We start from the raw sequence: 6857 nt of genomic DNA on the forward strand, positions 1-6857 counted from the left end.
TGAGCTTATTGGCTCTTCCCATGGTATCCCACTGTCTTGGGTTACAGTTCTCTTACTTGAGGTTCACTCGGGCACACTATTCTATCTTATTTCTCTTCCTCTTGTTTTGTTGAAGTGTTTTATAGTTTACATAGGATAAATTTATTCTAATGTTACTGTTCTTGAAATATTTTATTTTTCCCTGTTTCCTTTCCTCAATGGGCTATTTTCCCTGTTGGGGCCCCGGGGCTAATAGCATTTTGCTTTTCCAACTAGGTTTGTAGCTATGTCCTCATATTCAGACTATCATTTTGTTAGTAAATGCATACGATACACCCATTATAATCTAAGACTGGAAAACGAAAATCTATAAAAGAACCAAAAGAATTAGGGCTCGAATAAAAACCTTGGCCATTAGGACCTTTAGACACAATCTGTTGAGCACCATTAACGACAGATCTAGGCTGGATGCCATTACGAGCGGACGAAATAAAGGGCAATATATATTTGCGGTAACGAGCAATAGAATTTACTCGTGCGCCTGACCACTGTCCAAAACAGAAGCGGGAATTAATAGAATTAAAGGTTATATAAAGATTAGGAAGACTTGAGGCTTGGGTTAGGCGGTCTATCTCAGAACGTAATAACTGTCGACTTAATATTCTTCTGGCACTGGTACAATCATAAATTTTATATGAAGCGGGATTGTATTTGCATACATTTTATGTGCAGATGAAAACTATATATATATATATATATATATATATATATATATATATATATATATATATATATATATATATATATATATATATATATATATAAATTATATATATATATATATGTATGTATATATATATATATATATATATATATATATATATATATATATATATATATATATATATATATATATATATATATGCTACTGCTTGTCCATTGCAGGAAAAAGGCCTCAGACATGTTCTCCCATACGCGTTTGTTTAAGGTCTTACTATGTCAGGCTATACCCGTAAAGTTTCTTAGCTCGTCAATCCATCCTCTTCTCTTCCTCCCCCACCTGCTTAGTTTGCAATCTCTAGGGACCCATTCTGTTATTTTTAATGTCCATCTATTGTCTGTCATTCTCATTATATGTCCGGCCCATGTCAATTTCTTTTCTTACATGTTAGAATATCCTCTACTTTAGTTTGCTCTTGTATCCATGTTGCTCTTTTTCTGTCTCTTAGTGTTAATCCCTTAATTATTCTTTCCATAACTCTTTGAGTTGTACCTAGCTTGTGTCCTAAGGCTTTGGCAAGGCTCTAAGTTTCTGATGCTTAAGTTAATACTGGTAGGACCATCTGATTAAATACTTTTTTTTTTTTTTTTTTTTGAGAAGGTGGCATTTTAATTTTCATAATCTCATTTTGTTTACTGAAAGCTGCTCTCCACCCCATGCTTCTCTTTCTTTTAATTTCGGTCTCACGTCCTACGGAAACACTTACTATCTGTCCTGTGCACGTATATTCATTGACAATCTCAAGAGGTTTGTTCATAACCCTATTTGTTGGCTCTCTCTCTCTCTCTCTCTCTCTCTCTCTCTCTCTCTCTCTCTCTCTCTCTCTCTCTCTCTCTCTCTCTCTCTCACACACACCATTATTTATGTACTTATCATTTATCGGCCTTGTGCTTGACACAGATTACATAATCTGCAACAAGACCCATTATAAATATTTTAACTTTATACTGTTATTATGATCACCTGTTTACCCTGTACTTATAATGTGACGGTGACGAGAGAAGGTTGCGACTCAAAGGTAGGTTGAAAGCAACTGAGTAATTTATCATAGAACACTCTCCTTTATATACAAAACCTCAAGGCAACAGGAAATTTCATGTTTGAAAAACAGACAATGTTACAGAGGAAAAACGAAGACATGTTTATTCTGGTTCTTTTTAGTGCGAGGGAAGAGCGAAGATACAAGCATACATACAGAATGAATTATGTACGATCGTGTGACACACGGTTGGTACAATAACCTCTATTTTTAATTAATGATATTATTGAATTTGCAAAGAAAGTATACAGACGCACTTTCCCAAAGTTTCCCAAAATTCACGTTTCTTGAATCTCCTCCTTCGCGTAAATCAAGCTTAATGTGTTGGTAGCTTCCAGGCGGGCAAATCCATTTAGCATTTCTCTGGGAAATAAAGTCGTTCGAACAGAGTCGTCCATCATCTTCCTTTCTCAACTCCAACCTCTCTCTCTCTCTCTCTCTCTCTCTCTCTCTCTCTCTCTCTCTCTCTCTCTCTCTCTCTCTCTCTCTCTCGTCGGAGGAAGGGATTGAGATGAGGTATCCGCTGTGATGGCATTTGCGTGGTCTTGTACAATTGTTCCCTATTATTATTATTATTATTATTATTATTATTATTATTATTATTATTAGCTAAACTATAACCCCAGTCGGAAAAACAGGATGCTATAAACCGAAGGGTTTCAATAGTTAAAAATACCCCAGTGAGGAAAAAAGTAAAGAAATAAACTATAATAAATGTAATGAATAATTAGAATAAAACACCTTATTAACGGTAACACCAGTGAAGTAGATTTTTCATATATTAACTGTGAAAAGTCTTATGTTAGTTTGATAACCATGAAAACATTCGCTTTTGTTTGAACTTTGACCCCCTTCATACTTAATTACATTACCATCTAGTTGTTTCCTTCGTCTATATTACACAGTAATATTATTTTCTATTTCTTTCTATGTAAGTACCTTTTAAAGATACCATACCCATCAATGTACATTATTTATTAAGGCAGGCAGTTAATTCTAATAGCCAGGCCTTCTCCATCGTGAGGCTCAATAGTACACAGTATTCTAGAAGTTTTATTCCAGCTGTTACCAAGTTGTGGAATGATCTTCCTAATCGGATAGTTGAATCAATAGAACTTCAAAAGTTCAAAGTTGCAGCAAATGTGTTTATGTTGACCAGGCTGACATGAGTCTTTTTATAGTTTATATATGACATATCTGTTTTTGACGTTGTTAATAGTTTATATAGGACATATCTGGTTTGACATTGTTACTGTTTTTATAATGATTTATTGTTAATTTATTCTCATCATTTATTTATTTCCTTATTTCCTTTCCTCACTGGGCTATTTTTCCCTGTTGGAGCCCTTGGGCTAATAGCATCTTGCTTTTCCAACTAGGGTTGTAGCTTGGCTAGTAATAATAATGATAATAATAATAATCGCTTGTTGATATTGTATGGTGTAGTATTTGTAATAATCTACATTTTCTTTCGTTATAGTGGTAACTTGCCTTACAAGTGGCCTTTTGGACCTTCTGTGTGTGTTATTTCCTCACTGTGAAGGATAACCAGTTATGGTAATATTGATTTCAAAGCTATGTTAATCAAATCTTTTTAGTAAGGCAGATTTGCACAAACTCGCAAGGGTGCTCTTTTAGCTCTGAAAAGTTTCCTGCTCGCTGATTGGTTAGAGAAGATAATTCTAACCAATCAGATAGCAGGAAACTTTTCAGAGCTAAAAGGGCACCGCTGCGAGTCGGTGCAAATGCGTCTCGTTAAAAAAAAATTGATTATTCTTTTTAGGAAGTTGATTACCATTCCAAATCTTCTAATAATGATGTCATGAGCATGATTTCTTCACGAAATAAAAAAAAAATCTAATTACAGAGCTTTTATATGTCAATAGGTCTAGGCTACAGGCTCATAAGTATCTTCTCTCGCCAAAATGTAAAACATTCTTATTACAGAGCTTCTCTGTTTGTGCTAACCGAATCTCTGATCATAGGCATAGACTACAGAAACTTCTGCCTAATTTCTTAAAATGAATTTGTGAACCTCTCCCTGATTCCATTTTGAACTTTTCCTCCCTGAAATTCTGGCATACTGTTTTTCCTCACTGTTCCCTTCTAGACTTGTAGGCTTACATCTTCCCCAATGAAATTTTTACTTTTTCATCAATAGGCCACTTTCTGTTCTTTATAACAAATTCATTTAAAATTTCACCTCTGAAAAGGCTTCTAAATCTCTCCTGAATGTCTCATTTTAAACTTCCGCCTACGCAGTGTAGGCTGAATATTCTCCAGTCAAGTCTTTCCAAATACCTCCTCCATGAACCCACGCTCTTGAATCTCCTCCTCTCTCCCTCTAAATCATTCCTCACTTTTTTTTATCCCTGTCCTTCCTGTTACCTTGGTAGCAGTGACGTCACGCACACATTAGAGCAATTTATAGAAACCATTTGAGTCAGTGAGAGTAATTACGCCAATTAGCCCCAAATAGGCTGCATATGGGGTGAGGCCGGGCTCGAGTAGGAGTGATGGGAGTACACCCCCCCCACCCCCACCCCCCACCCCCGCCAAAGAAACGTGATAATTGATTTTTTATATAGATGAAACGATTTCATAATGGTGGCTAAATGGCGCATGGCTATATGGCTCTGGAATTTGGATGTCTATTTTCTCTATATTATTTTTCTCGGTTTTTAAGATATCACTGCTATTGTAACATAATAATAATAATAATAATAATAATAATAATAATAATAATAATAATAATAATTATTATTATTATTATTATTATTAAATGCTAAGCTACAACCCTAATTGGAAAAGCAGGATGCTATAAGCCCAGGGGCTCCAACAGGGAAAATAGCGCAGTGAGGAAAGGAAACAAGGAAAAAGTAAAATATTTTAAGAACAGCAAAACCATTGAAATAAATATTTCCAATCTAAACTACAAAAACTTTAACAAAACAAGAGGAAGAGAAACTAAATAGAACAGTGTGCCCGAGTGTACCCTCAAGCAAGAGAACTCTAACTCAAGAGAGTGGAAGACCATGGTACAGAGGCTATGGCACTACCCAAGACTAGAGAACAATGGTTTGATTTTGGAGTGTCCTCCTAGAAGAGCTGCTTACCATAGCTCAAGAGCCTCTTCTACCCTTACCAAGAGGAAAGTGGCCACTGAACAATTACAGTTTAGTAGTTAACCCTTTGGGATAGATATTTTAGAAATGAAGATGAAATTAAAGAAATACAAGACGATTAGTTTTACAGGAAATACTACACAGTACTCTAGAAGATTTATTCCAGCTGTGACCAAGTTGTGGAATGAGCTTCCTAATCGGGTAGTTGAATCAGTAGAACTTCAAAAGTGCAAACTTGCAGCGAATGTTTTTATGTTGAACAGGCTTACATAATTCCTTTTATAGTTCATATATGAAATATCTGTTTTAGTGTTGTTTATGTTTTTAAAATATTTTAATTTTTCATTACTTCTTATATCGTTTATTTTTTCCCATGTTTTCTTTCCTCAATGGGCTATTTTTCCCTGTTGGAGCCCTTGGGTTTATAGCATCTTGCTCTTCCAACTAGGGTTGTAGCTTAGCCGCTATTAATAATAATAATAATAATAATAATAATAATAATAATAATAATAATAATAATAATAATAATAAATCTTGGCAATAAAAGAACACACATGGCATAAAACATCCTAAGTAAATACAATACAATGCATCAACTCCGAACATACCCTGGGAGCCACAGGGCTAAACCTGTCATGGTGTGTTGTAAAAGGTTGGCGCATATTTTCCATATCTCTGGACCCTAGTATAAAACTTTTAGGTGGACAACCTTAAAGAATCTACTGTTCATTGCTAAATAACAACATATATTCATTTTAGTTCATTGCGCGTTGAATATGCCTATGCAGTTATATGTATTATGCATGTAATCAGTGAACAAGTACATATTTACTCTTTACTAAGAATATTTTGTAGTAGCTGTTAAGATTTCTGCCTGTAAAGAGTGTCAAGGTGGTGTCTTTCAGTAAATTTATTCACACATTGTCATGGATATTCAATATACAATATATGAAGTGCCTGAGCAAGCAAAAGCTATTCTTTGCTAATCATTCAAACATAGAATACTCCTTTACCATTCATAGTTTCATGAAAGCAATTATGAATCCGCATTTAGAACAATAAACATAACTGAAAATAAGACACAGTTAAGGGTAAATATAACATGAGAATTATTATAGTCCATCAACTTGATCCTTTCAATTTAGTCCATCCTTTATCCGATGATGTAGACTTGTTCTTCTGTATCAAAGGATATATCCTCCTTGAATATCCCCTTTCTCTCCTTCTCTCATAGTCTATAAAATTTTTCCTTCCGAGTCCATTCTTTACCCAATAATGTAGACCTTCACTTTCTCCAAGGCTTCACCCTTAATGGAATGCTTGATACATAATCAAAATCTGATCCAGTACTATGTTGAAGGATTGCATTCTGGCCTATCAGTCTTTCTTTCAATGTGTTTGATTTGTACTTGTCAGATTCCTTTGCTCAAAGTCTTTCTAGGATGGAGCGGTACTGATCTCACAGTCTTCTGATTATTATTATTATTATTATTATTATTATTATTATTATTATTATTATTATCATCCAAGCTACAACCCTAGTTGGTAAAGCAAGATGCTATAAGCCCAAGGGCTCCAAAAGGGAGAAATAGCCCATTGAGGAAAGGAAATAAGGAAATAGATAAATGATGAGAACAAATTAACAATAAATCATTCTAAAACAGTAACAACATCAAAACAGATATGTCATATATATAATATTAACAACGTCAAAACAGATATGTCACATAAACTATAAAAGGACTGAAGTCAGCCTGGTCAAAATAAAAACATTTGCTGCAACTTTGAACTTTTGAAGTTCTAGTGATTCAACTACCTGATTAGGAAGATCATTCCACAACTTGGTCACAGCTGGAATAAAACTTCTAGAATAATGTATCCTTGAGATTACTTGAAGAGAGAATCTTCGGTTTGTTCAGTGAGACATGAGAAA

This window comes from Palaemon carinicauda, chromosome 38 (genome assembly GCF_036898095.1).
Source record: "Palaemon carinicauda isolate YSFRI2023 chromosome 38, ASM3689809v2, whole genome shotgun sequence".
Lineage (NCBI taxonomy): Eukaryota > Metazoa > Arthropoda > Malacostraca > Decapoda > Palaemonidae > Palaemon > Palaemon carinicauda.